At 41.5% G+C, this 17,679-nt stretch overlaps 1 protein-coding gene across 2 annotated transcripts in view; it reads right to left on the bottom strand.

The window, feature by feature from the left end:
* The window catches only part of pds5b (PDS5 cohesin associated factor B), a 48,104-nt gene extending 31,347 nt beyond the window's left edge, over nucleotides 1–16,757 (bottom strand). For both annotated transcript variants that reach the window (XR_010816434.1, XM_066699742.1), the window contains exon 1: nucleotides 16,662–16,757. The gene's annotated coding sequence lies outside the window, so the exon portion shown is untranslated. The remainder of the gene's footprint in view (nucleotides 1–16,661) is intronic.
* Nucleotides 16,758–17,679: the final 922 nt, after the last annotated feature.

Below are 17,679 nucleotides of genomic sequence, written 5' to 3'. Positions count from 1 at the left end.
GGACCAGTGAACCCAAACCATGCCAGGAAAATGCCCCCCCAAGCATAACAGAGCCTCCAGACACCCTCACTGTAGGGGTCCAGCAGTCAGGCCTGTACCGTTCTCTTGGTGTCGCCACACATGCACTCGCCCACTTGTCGAGAATATGGTGAAGGATGACTCATCTGAGCATATCACCTTTTTCCACATCTCTGCAGACCTGTGCCTATGGTGCACCAATAATGACTCTTTCAAAGTCCCTTAGATCCCATCCTCTTGCCATTTTGATCCAAAGTCGAGGTCAACTGGGCCTGCTCAGCATTTGTATACATGCCACAGAGCTAGGATGTTATTTGTTTAATTGTATCATGCAGTACACCTGTTTGGAGGCACCTGCATTCGTTATGTTCCTCCACTACTTTATACAGGTTTGTCCTTTAATTCGTCACCCATATAATATAATATAAAAAAAACACGTACCACTAGTGTTACGAGAGTCAAAAATGTAACGTCATTATTATGTTCTTGTGTTTTTTTATTTTTTTATTGAACTGCCTTATCTAAAGACATCTGTATGAAAAAAGATAATCAAGATAATCAGCCAGCTACATTTTTTGCAAGTGGCATGTTTTTAACACTGAACTCCCCCCCCCCCCCAGGGTTTTGATTGTAACAAAGACACCAAACGGGTGTACAAAAAGTATATTTAAGGGTCAGTGACGAATAAGGATTTTAAAATGTTAAAATAAGTTTAAAATACAAATTAAACCTTTCTACCTTCATTAGAATGTTATGCATATATTTCAAAAAGTTTTATTTCTGAAAATAATAATTTATACCTTATTATAAATCATATGATTTCTAGTATCAAAAATGTCATACCGGATAACAATGCAAATTATTTGATGCTTTTTTAAGTGTTGTCCAGTATGACACAGAATACCACCCCCGCCGCTCTCGAACGGTTTCACCGTCAGCCCCCCCCACACCCAACTTTCGTACGTTTTTAGCGTCAGCAAAAACTTAATATTAATATGTTCAATTTAACATATCAACAATGTCTGTAAGTACTTGGATGTTCATGAGAGTCTGAATGGGTAAATGTCACATCTATAAAAAGGTGCATGCTGTTGCCTTGTTTGTGTATCATTCTCTGGCACACCCAATGTAAGATTTTGAGACCCGTTTGGGCTATTTGTCATTTCTTTCTGATGTTTTGCTGCTGTAGACTTGCACAAAAAGATGTCACAGTGAAACAGTGAATAGTAAATGTGTTAAATACGGTGCTGGAGATCTACAGCTGATTGCAGGTCACATTCGTGTAGCGCATACTTCCACAGTTCTGCGCAAATCTGTGCTGCTGCACCAATGGGATCTGTGGAATTGTGCAGCTCTGAGCAGAACTGCGGAAATCTGCGCAACACGAACACGACCTGCAACAAACAAAACAAGCACACAACCAAAAACCTTTTAATCGTAATTAGTCTGTATTCAATATGACAAGACTCATGGTCACTGAAAACCACCTTAAAGGGTACCTGTAGTGATTGCACATGTATAGCCAATTCAATAGATAGTGTCCCTGATACATATTCAACCAATAACAGCCTACTATTTACTAACAGTGCATAGTTTAAACTGTTCAAAATCCTTAAAACTCGCTAAGCTTCGCTGGACTGGAGCTCTAAAATGGCGCTGTTGCTGTGAAGTCATGTTGATACATATGCTGTATACGGAAACTAGTGGCAAGTACTGAGATTGTGATAAAATAAACAAAACTAGAGTAATATGGAAGAAGAAATACATTCAGATTCAACAAGGAAGTCACCAGATATTTGGTGTACCTGTGGGGAATGTATACCACAAGAAACTGACCAAGAATGCATTTGCTGCAAAGAGCATTAACTTATGTACCATGACATTCAGTCACTAGACCTAAAGTGTTTTGCAAACAAACATGAGCTGGACAGTTACAGAGCTCATAAGTCATCCCTAGAGATGGCGTTCATTGATGCAATGATTGCACCACATGTTGGGGGACCTGCACCAGTGGGACCACTATCAATTGGTAAAGTTCCACACAGTAAACAGATTATTCTTAGTTTAACAACTGAGTTTTAAAATATCCAATGTGTCAAATTATATTAGTAGGCTTAGTCTGAATTGTGCATGCAGATGCGAACGGGAAACTAACCGTAACATTGCTCATAGTAACCTGCACGACATTGTATTTAACCCTCAGAGTAGGGCTGTGCGATACGACGATATATATCGTGTGATGGTAGAAAAACGTCTATTGTTTCATATTATGCTGTATCGTTTATTTCATAGTGTCGCAAATCCTACTCTTTACGGCAGTATTTTTCGTCATTTGGACAACGCTTTGTGTTCTCCCCGGTTCTGCCACGTGTCGGATGCAGGCGAGAAATGTGCATCAGAAACACAGACAGACATGGAGGAGAGTGAACTGACACAGAATAAGCAACATAATGCGCAAGCGCACATGTTGTTTCCTGCTCTTGTCGCTGGGATAAACTATATTTGCAAGTACCCCCCACCCCCGCTAATTTAGATGTATATAATTTGTATAAAATTAAAGAATAATTAAGTTTGTTTTCATTTTAATAAATTTGAAAGTAATGCAAAAAGATGAAGTTTAATTTTCTTTTTATTAAGTGAAGTGGTACAACAGTTTTTATAATAATAACTATTTTGTATTAACCCATGCTGTGCCGGTAAGCAAAATCGAATCGTGACAGTCAGAGGAGAAATGTCTCTGTCTAGCAGATGTTAATGCGCCACTATAAACCCGGATGTGCTAAATCTACCTGAATCTGTACCTTTTACAGTGCATATGTTGCATGATTACTATTACTTGTGTTATTATTGTTATGTGACCGTAAATCATACTGTGTATTTCTGTACATATTTATCCCATAACAACATAACACACATAATAGTAATCACACAAGACTTGCGCTGTAATGTGTTGCATTTTGCATTTTACCATGACAGCCTGCATGTGGTATGTGATAGTTTTGCATAGTTAATGATTCAATAAATAGTTGCAATTTGAATGTCTTTGGTCTTATTTTGTAGCTTGATTGGATAAAAACAAGAAATATCGAGATATACACCGTGTATCGCCAAAACTTCTAAAAATAGAGATATTATTTTTAAGTCATATCGCCCAGCCCTACCTCAGAGGATAAATTAGTCAGATCCGCCCAAAATTGGGGCATCAATTACAAAGTATTAATTCACGGGGAAACGGTCTGTGACAAGAGACTTGAGTTTTTAGCTGCGTAGCGGAGATTCTCCTAAAAAGAAACGTACGGCCTGGCATAATAAATCCAATGCTTGGCACAGACCAATATAAAAGGACTTTACTATGTTTGTCATCAGCCTAGAGATTTTTTTATCCATTCACAGACCGTGACTTTACAGATATATTTGACAGCTTTCCCAGCATGCATATCGTCCGTTCAAGATTCCAACTTAGGGCCATCAATGACAATACGTCATATTGACCTTTGACCTGGGTAAATAATCAGCAATATGGCGGCCCACTGGAGTGATACTTGACCTGAAAATTTGACAAAGAAACTTGGACAATCGGGTTATGCGTGCTTTGTTGACAATACAAGCATGATCTAAAGTAATGAGTTGATCTGGATAAAATGTCTAGGACTGTCTTTTGAATACAGGTACCGTTTAAATTACCAAAAGTCCATATTTTTTGCTGACCGAGGTCTCTGTGGTAACCTGAATCACAAATGAGACACCACAGATAAAATTGCCCTTTCCACTCCTTACACATAGTAACCCCTCTAAATTTAGGAACTGTAATTTTTCTGCCAACAGTAGGCTATTTATAAATGGAGAATAAATGCTCTTATTGGATGCCAATTGGTATATCAATATTAAAAACCTGTCACCGGAACAGCCCTACTGATTACATGGTTATTCATAATAGCATGCCTTTCTGATTTCTCCAAACCCACTTGACTTGCACTATCAGTAGTCCCATTATATCAGAGAAGATCCACATTCCAATGAACCAAGGTCACTTTTTATTTTATTTAGGTTAAGTCTGATCTTTTTCCCGCAAACCAACCCGATTACATCAACTGTAATTCATTCACTCCAATATTTAACACTTCTCCAATCGATCAAATTTCCCCTCCCCCAATTCTACTATATTTGCTGAGCTAGTGAAGAACCACGTCTGTAGCACATTTCAGAAGAAACCCAATAATGTTAGTCTAAGCTAAAACAAAAACACTGGAGTGTCCCTTTGCTGAAATAACATTTCATTAATGAAGTGTCTGAAGCGCCATGTCTAGTACTGTGCAAAAGTGGAAAAATGAATGATGTCACTTGCTTTTAACAAACCCCCTCCATAAAGAAATAATTTAATTATGCTTCTTGTGGGAAATAATGCAGATGTTTCTATCTTTCTGCTCTTCAGAAAGAGGACTGGGAAACACAGAAAAAAACCAAGTCTGATTGGGATTGTATTTCACACCACCTGATTTCAGGAGCAAGGAAAAAAAAAAAAAGACACCTTCTGTCAAGGTCAATGAGAGCAACACTGCAAAAATTGGTAACATAAAAATATATCACATGGCAGTTTGAGCATTTAAAATGATATGGCTTTCCAAATAATGTCCATTTCAGGAGAACCCCCAATGACCCCAAAGACTCGCTTTGACTAAAGGAATGATGGGCTTATCATGAGGATGTGGCCATTGGACGGCCCAACCCCCATCACCCTGACCAGTTCTACTTCATAATTCCCTTCTGCGTGTCTATGTAGGCTGGGATGAAAAATGTACAGATGGAAAGCCATGGCGCTTTACCCATTTTCTGCTCATCTATTCCTCTCAGTTTCAACCGCTGTCGTGATAATTATAGATCACAGCTCAATACTCATTAAGGGCCACTCTGAGCACAAGACACTGGGCAACCGCTTAATGTAATAAAACAATATAGCAGAAGGCCCATCGTGCAGTTCCTATGGAAACCTAAATTTGCAAACAATTCCACACGGCGCACGGCCCCGAAGATCAGCAAATGAAAGTGGAACAACTATAAATAAGGGCCTGACCAAGTACAGAGCTAATCAAGTATTCATTACGCTCTGCTCCCCCAGCGCTCCATGGCTCTGCAGTCCTGAATGAAAAATGCAAGGCGAGAGCAGGCTGAATTACAATGAGGCAGAGACTTCGCTACCTGTGCGGAGAGAATTAAACCGACTTCACAAGCTCCCAGGAGAGAGGACTTAAAATTCCAAAACCTCCGTCTTTTGCTCACAAGTACAACAGGTAAGCCTCATTGCAATGCACTGAATAAATGCATGAAATTGAGGGGAAAAGCAAAAAACAGCCCGAGAGAAATGATTCAGCCCATTGTGGTCGACCACGGCACCAGTTAGTCTATCAGTCCCTGCAGTGAAGTGGATTAGTCATCTCTCTCCTAGTCATCTAGTTCATAGGTCAGTATCCAAAGCGTGTCCGAGTTACAACGAAGCTGGTCCTTTATGAAACAAGTGACACATTAGCAGATATCTGAGGAGACAAGAGCTCCACTAAGCTATGGTGCCAAAGCTCTTGAGTTTTCTTTGACCATGCTAACCTGACCATTTTAATTTATACCTGTAACTGTTACTTTAGAGTATTTCAAACCGATGAAAAAAAACAAAATGTATATGAATAGCCAACAAACATCATTCAATACAATCTAAACAATAAACATTTTCAATTAAAAGATGTGCATATAAATCCTGTATTGCTACTCACATTGCATCTCCACATATCTTACGGTCTGACTGATTGATACTGGAGAATGACCAGTATATCTGTGTGAAAACATACAGGACACCTTCCTGGAGAGGATGCTGGTCTCTCGTGGGCAGATGTATTGATCACAATGCACTCCGATGAGTTCAAATGGGTGCCTCACTCAACCCCCCCCTTTCATCCGCTTCACCAACACCCCCAGACCCCAAAGTCTATTCCTATTAAGTGGTTTTCAATTGCCCAGCGTACAGGGCCTGCTCCCTCAGAGCGTGCCCGTCGACACACACAAAAAACATGCATCAAAACCGGTGCGTTTCTGTTCCGTTTCTCCATTATTCCACCATTTGTTCAAGGCTAGAGCCCCCAGCGGTTGAGTACTGAGCAGAACGACCTCAGCTGAACTCGCTCACCAGCTTAGCGGTGGCATCTGAGGAGCCGGGCTGTCAAACTGTGCCGATTAATTCATATCAGGGCAAGATCAGTGCCGCTTTGTACCAGCTGAGCTTAGCATGAGCGAAAGCCCCGAGAATCAGCTGTTCAACACAGCACCTAAATATAGATGAATATCACAAATCGCATATAATTTTGTTAACCAATATGAAAATCAGTGTTTGAACAGAATTAAAGTTCTAATTTGGCTGACTTGCTGTATCTATTGTAGAGTACTTGTTTCCATTTATATTCACTTCTCAAACTGTACAGCAATGGAGTCCAGAGTCGCACAGCCTGGTCAATTGAGACTATAGCCCAAGAACCCGCTGGCTATAATCCAAACTTCTTCACAAGGCAGCCATGCAGCCTCACGAAACGGCCTGCATAAAACTGTGTCTTTTGGACCAGTGCTGCTGCAGTTTTGAGACAGCGGGCCTGGACTGTGCTTAGAAGCATCATCCACAAGATCACAACTTCCACAAACAGGCTTGTATTTGCCGTAATTAGGGACATGCTATTGCAAAGAGGAGGCATCCAATTAAACAGGCTTGTTAAACACACAGATTCAAAAGGGCATCTGGGTAAGAAAGGGGCTGCGATTCTTCGGGAGAATATCGCTCCCATTTGTAATTAAAAGCTGTACTTAAGCAATGATCCTGTCCAATTATAGGAGCTACAGGGCATATAACAAAGGCTTTATTTGACAAGGAGTTGCACACTGGAAAACCAAAGGGCTGGAGCAAAAGAAAAAACTCTCATGTTTAACATTTCTAATGCAAGTCACACACCCCCAGAAAAAATATAATTTATTAAAACCCGCTTAATAATTGGATAGTTGAGGAATGCCTATGTCTCTGCTTTTGTGGTTTCTACCTGTGCTCATTTAGTTACAGCAGGAGCTCATGTGCAGGAACACAGTACTCTAACCACCCATCAATATGTACTGTAGCTTATCAACACAGGTGTTTTTATTTAAATAGCCATTAATGTTCCAGAGGTACTGAAAAGTGTATGTGTGCGAGTGTGTGGAGGGGGAAGGCCTAGACACAGCTGGAAAGGAAAGACGTGCGAATGCCGTCGGTGCAGCCTCTTCAGCTCGATTTTTTTGTTGACAAACACGTAAAACTCACCTCGTGTCACCTTAGATCAATGACAACACGACCGGTCCTGCTCCACAAGCTAAATCACCACAGTGCTATCAAATTAAAGGCTCTGTGGTTGTGCCATAAATCCTGCAGAAGGGTGGTGTCCACATAACGAGAAATTACTGAACCCAGTGAAGTGGCTGAGAAGGCCGTGAAGAACAATGACAGAGTAAATACAGACTCCATGGCAGATTTACATTCCTTTCAGCCGATTTTAACAGCCTGATGCTGTTGTGGACACCACGACTTCTGAATCTCAGGTCTTTAATGACACAAGCAATGTAGACCTACTAGAGTGTATGTTTTCAGCTTCATGTTTGCAGCCAGAACTTTATGGAAATATGAAACCTACAATATCTCCATACAGTAATAATTACTATTACAATTAGGACAAAGGACAACAGTTTCCCGGTTTCCCATTATTTTGAAAGACTCCCATCTCAGAACTTCATTAACATTCAGCTAATCAAGGTTGTTAAAATGCAACTGATAACACCATCTCTTATAACATCTGAGTTTAGCAGCTCTGAACAGGGACTGTTAAATAAAGATTTGTAAAACCTACAAAAGCCAACTGAAGATCGGAATAAGGCTCTTGAACAGCAAACTTAGGCTATATGTATACGAGTATCACACACACCACAGAATTCATGTAGACAGTGTGTTTTGAAGAAAAAAAATACCTTGGAAATGCATTTAAAACTACACAGGAATATTGTATTCAATTCAGGTTACCTGTAAAAAGCATAGTATTTTCAATCATGTATATAATACTAAGGCTGTCTTCGAAGGTTCATTCGGTCTGCAGAACTGGTGTCTTTAGTATTTACTACTTTCAGTATAGGGTTTTTTTTTTTTTTATGTTACTGAATACTTTCATCAAGGGTTTAAAACTATTGAATAAAATACTAAAAGGTAACATGCATACATCACCGCTCATACAGTTTATTATGTGCAAGTGCTTTTACTGGAAGGTTAACATGTTTCATGCATGTAAAAATCAAATACCTGTACATAAACCGTGTGCTTGTAAAAATAAATAAAAGCATGATTTCTGTTCGAGATTTTATATTTTGAACTACAAGGGGGTGTTTTGTTTTATATATGGATTACCTGTAAAAAAACAAAAAAAAATCTATACACTAGTAGCTAATGTGACAATCTGTAAATTATGCACATTAGCACCAATGAAGATTCAAACCTTCCTCGGTAATGTGTTCTGAACATTCAAAGGCAACAATTGGACCTTCGGGACGGCCCTAACACCGTATATATACAAGATACAGTAATGTAGCTAGAACATTATGCAGGACTATGGAAGGTTTAAACATTTTTTCAAAAATGGGTTTCAAACCTTCCCAAGTCAAAATGCACCCTTACACGGAAAATCCCCAGACCTACCTTCACACCATTCAAAATGCGTCTTTTATTTGCATTTTTTAAAATAAGAATTACAGCTATATAAATTATGCTTAACTTGCGTTTTCATTTTAGCTGGATCAACACCCACACAGGAGCTTAGAGCTGATCCAGACAGCACCCTCCCCTTGGGTTAACTCCTCAGTTAAACACGACTCATACTGCTCGCTTCTGCCAACAGCCATCCACCTGTGCCACCTATCGCTTCACCATATAATAACGGAAAGCCCAGCAGAGATTTTTTTTTGTGTGCAGACAGTGCAACAAAGGTGTGTTTGTATTCCCTGGGGTCCTGTTTGTATCAAAAGCACTGCTATAAAGGGTTGGCAAACAGGCAGAAGCAGGGTCGTACTGCAGCCAACCTCAACACCTCAGCAACAGCAAGGAGTCACCCACAGGTGGTACTTTATGAATTATAGAAACTGGAATGGATTAATCGATTGCATTATATCAGGACAAGCCGGAATGCAAAAGTGGTCCCTGATTTACTGCAGTGTGTATCGATACCTGGGCTGGGATGTGGAAGAGTGCCGATTTGCTCAAATGTAGCAGTGGTGGGAGGGTAAGAAGAGGTTGGTTTTCACTTCCATTTGGCAAAAAATTTAAATAATGAGAACACCACTCTCAAGATCCTCCATTGTATGCATCTGAAAGCACGGCTATCATTCAGTGTCTCTCGATGTCCGCAGCGTGACGTCATTGACCTCAGCTCAAGTTTTGCAGTGGAAAAACACCCGACTCGCACCAGGCCGGTTTGGCTCGGTTCAGAGTCGGGTGTGATGTGCCAGAGGAAAAGGGGCATTAGTGCAGGAGGACTGGTTAAAAGTCAAAGCTTTGTAGAATGAGAAAAATAATAATAATAATAATAATAATAATATTATTAATAATAATCAACCTGCTGTTTGCCCTAGGATGTATTTGTTTATTATTATTATTATTAATAATAAATACAAAAAAAAAAAATTGTTTGCAAATGCTAGGCTGCTCAAGCATGCCCAGGAAAGTTAACCACCGTGAAAAAGCTCTGAAAAGGAAACTGAGGGCAGCAATGCGTTTTGGAGGAAATGGAGAGGAAGGGCTAAGCACCCGTGCCAGGCACAACTCAAAAGCTGTGAGAGCAGGGAGGCGCTTCAGCGTCCACAACAACAACTGCTAACCTCTGCTGGGGCCATTCACCTTCAATCTGCTCTTATACAGAACATCCCTGTATTCGTTTAAACGTAATTGTAATTCACAAAAAGAAAGAAGAAAATGAAAAAATTGAAAAATGCAAATGCCCAACGGACTACAGAAGAGCTCCCCCGCCCCCCCCCCCCCAACACATTTTCTTCTAATATAGGGCTGCACAATTACAAAGGGAAAGGGTTTTATTTTCAGATTTCTATTACAATCACTCTCTGCATCACCCCTGGCTGTGTTAGAAGTCTTTAGCCAGTCAGTTGTCGAGACAGAGCCGTAGAGCTTTGAACACGTGGGAGCTCAGCACCATTTCTGAAATCTACACAAACACAGTGCGGCTGTTGGGCCACAGGGCAGGAATTCAATCTCGGAAGAGGCTTTTTTTGGAAGGCCGTAGGGGCAAAAAAAAAAAAGTACGGCTACCATTTTGATTAGGTTACCATAATAAAAATAAAAAGGCTCATAATCTGTAAAAGTCCCAAATATAAAAGTGGAACAGTTGCACGATTTCTCTCTTTATAGATGTAAAAGGGAAAAACATCTGAGCCTTGACAGAGTAAGAGAAGGTTTGAGTTTTAGAATAAAACCATTTCATAGACTAAGTGGAAACAACTGCCATGGACAAAAACATTACATGAACAAAGAGAACAGTACTGTAATGCAGTCAAACATAAAGCACACGTAGGTACCATACGGCCAAGAAAAAACATTGGATTTCAAATATGATTCAAGGTCTAAAAATGCTGCATCTTTAAATCTGAAAAACAGGGACAAGTGTCAACCTCCTCCACTAGCTGTCAACGAGTAGAAGAAATTGTTGTGAGAAATTCAGATCTGCTTTGTAGGAAATGAAGAAATACATTACATGATTATGGGATTTGTACAAAAATAAATAAATAAAAGTCTCACAAGCAGAGATGACATTTGAGTCAGGGAAAGCTGAGAATACATTTTCACGCTTATTAAACACCAGCGTTAAAATAGTCTGTCGACTGTCTTACGAAAACGCAAATGCTGTTCAGGTCTGCGAGTCTGAACTCACGGACTGCGGGCTTTGACGACACCGAAACCGGCAACACGCGTGCTGGAAAGTCAGGGAAAAAACCTACCATTGCAAGGAGAGGCTGTTTAGGCTTCTGTAACGACCAGGTCACTCTAAAACTATTAAAGATCGAGAGGTTTTACAGAAATACTACACGGTCTTTAAATATTAGAGTGAGGACATAATCTGCTCTTTTAAAAACATACTTGGACCCCGTTCACACTGATTAGGCCGGCCCTGGGCGCCTCAAATTTAGGCCGGCTGTTTTCAGACACCCTGTTCACACCTGCGGGTTTAGGAGCCTCAGTGCGTCACATATGCGCGCGAAAAGCGGCCTGAACGAAATGCATGCCGGGAATAAACACACCTGCTCAAACAAGCCAGTGACGCAGGACATTAGCTCTGCTTACAGGCGTATGCGCTGTATTTATAATCACAACTTATTAATATCGATTGGCTATTGTTCGGTTCTATATTTTAATTTAAAGCAATCTTAAGCCTCTGCAGCCGAAGCTTTCTAAAATAATTAAAAATGTGCTGGTTCAATGGGGAATCTAAGTCATATATTTCCATTTTTCAAATGTCTATCTTCGGTTCTGCGAGTCTAAAAGTGCTGTTATACCATTCACCCGAAAGCGAAGCACCTTTATTAGGACATTGCATTAAATCACAAGAAATCCTATGCATTAGTATGCAGTCGTCTGCACCGACAGCAGCCTGTGACGCGCCTGTAGTGATATATCCTCACGGCCGCGCTGCGCGCTTCTGCGGTGTCTGCTGTAACTGTATCTGCAGCCACCTTGTAAACCGCGCTTTCATTTGTGCATCGGCCCAGTTTTTACCTCTTACGCCGGCATTTGTGATCGTACTGCTCAGCTCAATATAACTGCATTTCGGATTGGATAATGAACAACTGGTCTCTTATTAAAATGCACTGATTTGAATGGAAACCTGCTTCGGTTAAATTTATATCGTTTTAATGCAAAATTCGGATAATTAATTAAGTTATGGTCCCGTTCGCAATTTCACAATGCAATTTCCACGTGTAAAATGCATACTGTTACATTTCAGAGTTCAATCATACTTAGTACAAGAACAAACAATAGCAAGTTTACCAGCTACACACTTTTATTTTAATCGACCGAGTAGTTTCAACTGTTTACATTAGAACTCATTACTTAGCCTAGACTTTTATAATATATATATAAAGATGTATCAGTACATTTAAGGCTATAGATCGATATGACATTCAAACAATACAGAGACAATACGGTGTCCTGCAGTGGTGTAAACTGTGTCGGTGCCCGTGTTTACTCTGTGTTTACTCTGTTTACTCGTTGTTTATTCCGCGTCTCTGACACGCGTCTCTGGGGGCGGGGCTTGAGTTGCGTCACACGCTGACGCTTTTCACCCGGCGCAGGGCCCGGCGCGTCACAGTCGCATTTAGGCCGGGTCGAAAAGCGGGACTAGTTTTGACCCGGACCAGGGCCGGCCTAAATCTATGACCCCGTTCACCTAAATCTCAAGTGTGAACGGGGTCTTGCTTTCAAGTGGCAAGCCTCCAATTGGAGCTCCGTTTTGGGCCATAGATGGCGAAGATTTAAGACTGAAATCTAAGATATCAGTACCCATGCTGACCAGGTGTGGGGGATAGGGGTTTCCTCGGCTTGTTGCACAACAGCAAACCCTGGGGACAACCAATCCCTGGTCAGCCTGTGCCGTTGGATGTCCAAGTGGAGCGTTAGAAGTGAAAGAACGGAGATCCTGGAATGGGGTGGTCTGAAATCCAAAATCCAAAAATTAAGGGTATGACTAAATACTGTACACAATAACAGAATAACTATCAAAAAGTTACATTTCTAAATAGGGTTCAAATTCATTCAGTGCTTTCTCAATCCACTATGGCTGTGCGGCTCTTCCTGTGACCTGTTAAACGGTTCACCGACTCCTCACAAAGAATCTCCCCGACTCCTCGAAGTCATCCAATTGTGTGCTGATAGACTGCTTTTTTCAGTTCAATCACAAAAGATTGGATTGGATCGAGTGTGGTCTGGAGACTGCCATGGAGAATCGAGATTGCCGATTGTGTGCTCTTTTAACCATTTGATTGCAGACGCGCCTCCAGATGATTATGTTGCAGGGAAGTCCCCTCACACTCTGTCGAGAAGCTCGAGAGGGTATGCGCCAGCTTAAATCGGCCAAAACATCCTGGTATATGTTGCAATCCATCGGCCTCTCGATTGTAACAAGGAGCGGAGTATGCAAAAACCGCTCCAAAAAGCAAAACAGATCCGCCTGCATGCCTCCCAATAGATAGGACATTCTTCTCAATGTAAATGTGCTCATAGGCCTTTATTATTACCTGGAGCAGGGTGGGAAATTACAGGAGCTAACCATCAAGTACCAGATACAGAGGAAGGGAAGGGTGGGGGTGCAGCTTAAAGAGTTTCTCACAGATAAGAGGGGATTTTTTTTTTTTTTTTAAACTGTGTTTTTAACCTTGGTTGGTTACCCATCATGTCAAAACATTAATCACATACTTCCAATTTGGCATTTTCAGATTAAAAAGACATGCATGATACAGTAACTGTAAAATATAAGAAAAACTTACTGTTATAAGCTTCCACATAACCAATTCATTGCATTGTTAGTTCCATTTGAAAGTTTTTCATGTATTTCTGCACAGAAGAATAACAGACAAGAGCCCGGGCTATACAAGAGATTTTGCAAGGAGTTCGTAAGTGTACTTGTTTCAAGTCGTAATTTAAAGAGGAGAATCCAGCCCGATATGTTCACGTTTTCACTGATAATGATGGGGGGGGGAATCCCAATAAAATAAACATGTTTCAGTTCAAATGTACCCCTGACAAGCATTATTAGTGACTGAAAGTGACTGAGTCTTGTTATTAAAAGGATTGAGAAAACAGTCATTTTAAGTGCCAGTTTGGAAGACGGGGCCAGTCTAGACAACGTGTTAGGAGCTGAGGCTCTAGCACAGCAGCCAGCTTACCAGCCGACAGGACACTTAAACAAGGAATATTTCATGGCACATTATTTCCGCTCTACTGAGACACAAACAAATACGGAGGAAAAAGGGCGAGCTTCATAGAATATAAAAATATATATTTAGTACAAATCTTCCTGGTTGAAATCTGAAACATGTCAAAGCAAACCACAGATTACAGGGGGAAAGATCTGCAAGAGGTACTTACAATAAATAAAAACAATCTAATCTAAAGCATTAGGTTCATTAATTAATTACAGTCTGAATGGAGCCAAAAAACACTGACACACTAAGAGTAAAAGCTGTAATAAGCTAGCAACACTAAAAGTTCAGCACACATAAGACTCGCAAATCTCGGTGTTCGATGTGCATCGCACTGCATCACAACAGACAGATATTCATGTAGGGAAATGATTCATTGCTCCACCCAACACTGGACCAGAGAGCGGACAGATTTTACCTTCCCCTCGGAGGTGACAAAGTCTGCGGTCTCCATGGAAATGCATGTACTGTTGCAGCTCACACAGCTTGTTCCTACATTTGAGCATCCGAGAGACCATTCCCTACTCTATTGGCAAGGCAATTATACAAAAGAAAAAAAAGATGTCATCCTTATGTAGCAGTTTATAAATATGATGACACTAGAAAATTAATCATTACAGACTTCAGCTCTAATATGTTAAGGACAACACCGTTTTTAGTATGTCCTGTATATCTTAAAAGCAGGACTGCACTGTAGAACAAAAGAGTGAATGCTGGACATATCTATCAGACTTATGCTTTTAACATTTTTGTGATCCCTTCTCATTTTTTGTGCTCTAAAATCTTTGCCAACACAGAAGATGCTTTTGCATTTTGATCCTCGCACACACCTCCCTGTTCCCGCCCGGTCATGAGCCACTTCAGACACTTCATTTAGTCTCACTGGTGGGTGCGATTGTGAAACACGTTCCTGACATGGCTGCAAATAAGACACTTGCACTTGTGTTCACGGTGCAACCTAAATGCCTCCATTATACACCTCTACGGCACTAGCACTGGAGCTGGTGCTCAAGGTCCTCTTCGAGCTTCTTCCCAAGATAAGCTACTGGCCATGAATTTCAGCTAACTGGACACAGGTCGATACAAGTGAACACTGCACAGATTCTCATTTGTTTTGCTTCCCACTCAGAAAAAGACAGACATCCTCATAGTCCATCTTGAAGCTGTTGCAATCAAATCCACATCCCGACACACACACACACACAAAGTCAGTTTATTTAAATAGCTTATTCTATAATATGTATAGGCTAGATCATAACACTTTTAAGTTAACCATCTTGCATTAAGCACGAATGAAAAGATACTGATGCTCATACGAAATACAAAACAACATGTTGTAATGGAAACAAAATAGTTAACAATGCAAATGAGATACACGACACTCCTACTACCTGCATACATATCACAAGACATGACAATGCATAGCGCACCGATGGAGTTGCATTTCAAAAGCTGCCCACATTGACATCAAGTGAACTTCTACACCGACAGGTCAGACGGGAGATCAAGGGGCACCACACCGTGCTGTAACCTCTTCTGGACGTTTTGGTCTCTTGTATTTTCCAACTGCAAGAAGCTAAAACGAGCCCGGTTGCACGGAGAGCTTGTGCACGCATCTGCAGAAACTGTAGTCCACAGAGGCGCCGATTGCAACATGCAACCGCGACAGAAAGGCAACATACAAGGACACTTGCCGGGGAGCACTAGACACAAGACATACACCAACCTGTGACCGCAGCATCCAGAAACAGCCCTTTCAGTGAAAGCCTGGCATGCTGGCTGTGATCAGACGCCAATGCAGCGCGTTTTCGTGTCCATAAAGGCACAAGCCGGGAAAACAACACGGCTAGGAGGTGCATCTACAAAACTGTTACTGTGGCATCCATCACACACAGGTCGTACAGAACAAGCCCTGCGATGTGCGGCTTTGCATACCTTCAAATCTGCGTCTTGACAGCTAGCAGCTCCCGACTCCCAACTACAGCAGGACGCCCAGAATAATGCGAACGCAGAGTATGCATCTCCTACTAGAAAAGTGGGTTTTGTTTTTTTTAAGGGAGGGAGGGGGTTGAGCTTCCTCCGCTACACGTACATGAGAAGCAGGGAATCAGTCACTTCACCCCCAAAACACCGCATTTGAGCACCGATTCCTCTTGCGCCACACGGACACCGGGCATGTGTAATGGCCACCGCCGGGCCGCTGGATCGCATGGATCGGGTCACACCGGTCAGTGATCGGGAGCCGCATTGTTGTGCTCCGGGCAGCGCAGAGCAGGCCACTCGCATGCACCCTGCGCCGCCGCCGCAAGAGCTGCTCTAAACACGGCGCCTCCACCCGCGACATCAACTGCGCCTCATCTGCACCTCAAACGGGTGTCGAGGACGTGTATTTCGCATTTACACGGGGGGGAAGGGGAGCCCGCTCTCAGCCGCTCTCTCCCCGGCGCAGCCAGCACTACTCGGGCAGCCAGAGCGGACCGCAGCGCCTGCCACGCATCGCTCATTTTAGACCTCCTTCTCTGGGCTTTTTCTCGCACCTGGAGCTAACCCCGGCTGACCCCCATCATCACACACCTTCCGATCTCAAATTTGCAGCATTTGGGGTTAATTAATCCTACCTAGTTTGATGAATAGCAGCCAATCGTCTCCCCTTCTGCAGCTCTGATCCTCCTCTTGGCTTCAAAATGGCGCCAATTTGTCTCTGGCTGCGCCAATCCAGCCGCCGTGCGCAGGCAGCCACGGAGACGCGGCGCCACCTAGCGGCCGCGGGAGGCAGCGCCAGCCCGCCCCGCACAGCCGCCAGCAGCGCCGCCTGGGAGAGCCGCGGCTTGTTGCAGCCCGCAGTCGGCGCTGCTCCCAAAACATAACTTGCATTGGTTGATTCAATCAGCTTAATTGTTTTAATTAAACATTTTGATGCTTTTGGCGGAGTTAATTCATTCAGTTGTTGTTATCTGTGGCTCTGTTTATGTGCCTGGACTGAAGTACCTATCGCACCCGTGCAGCATGTATAATTATTTAATCAAAAAACTAATGAAGCATTAAATTGCAGTGACACTGCAGCAACAGTGCTTAGTTATTAAAGTTAAAACTAAAACAATAGTCTAGAAATAATAAAATAACATGTTACAACAACATATTCAGGATTAAAGGCATCTAATTTTAGCCTTTTGGAGTATTTTATATTTGAAGATGGAATTTAATATCATTATTATGATAGAGCAATATACATATTTGCTCAATACCATGTGCCTTTTACATTTTTCCAATAATAGTGTGATGAACCAAAAGATTCCTAATTGTTAAGAGATAATGAGCATTTAGGCTACATTAATAATAGGTGACTGGTTTAAATGCTTTCTCCATGTGATTTGCCAATGCACATTTTAATCTTGAGTAAAGTAATAATAATAATAATAATAATAATAATAATAATAATAATAATAATAATAATAATATATTAATATTTGGGCATATTGCTCTGTCAATACATCAATCCTTAATAATTACCAGTATCCAGCAGATAATTCTTCCAGGATTTGACCTGATACCCAAGACCCCTTGAGACTTGTTTTGTGTTACAGCAACATACTGTGTGAGGTAAAATGTATCAATAAGAAGTAGATAATGCTACCA

The sequence above is a fragment of the Amia ocellicauda genome, chromosome 3, assembly GCF_036373705.1.
Source record: "Amia ocellicauda isolate fAmiCal2 chromosome 3, fAmiCal2.hap1, whole genome shotgun sequence".
In the NCBI taxonomy this organism is placed as follows: domain Eukaryota; kingdom Metazoa; phylum Chordata; class Actinopteri; order Amiiformes; family Amiidae; genus Amia; species Amia ocellicauda.
This window is presented reverse-complemented; position numbering and strand designations above follow the sequence as displayed.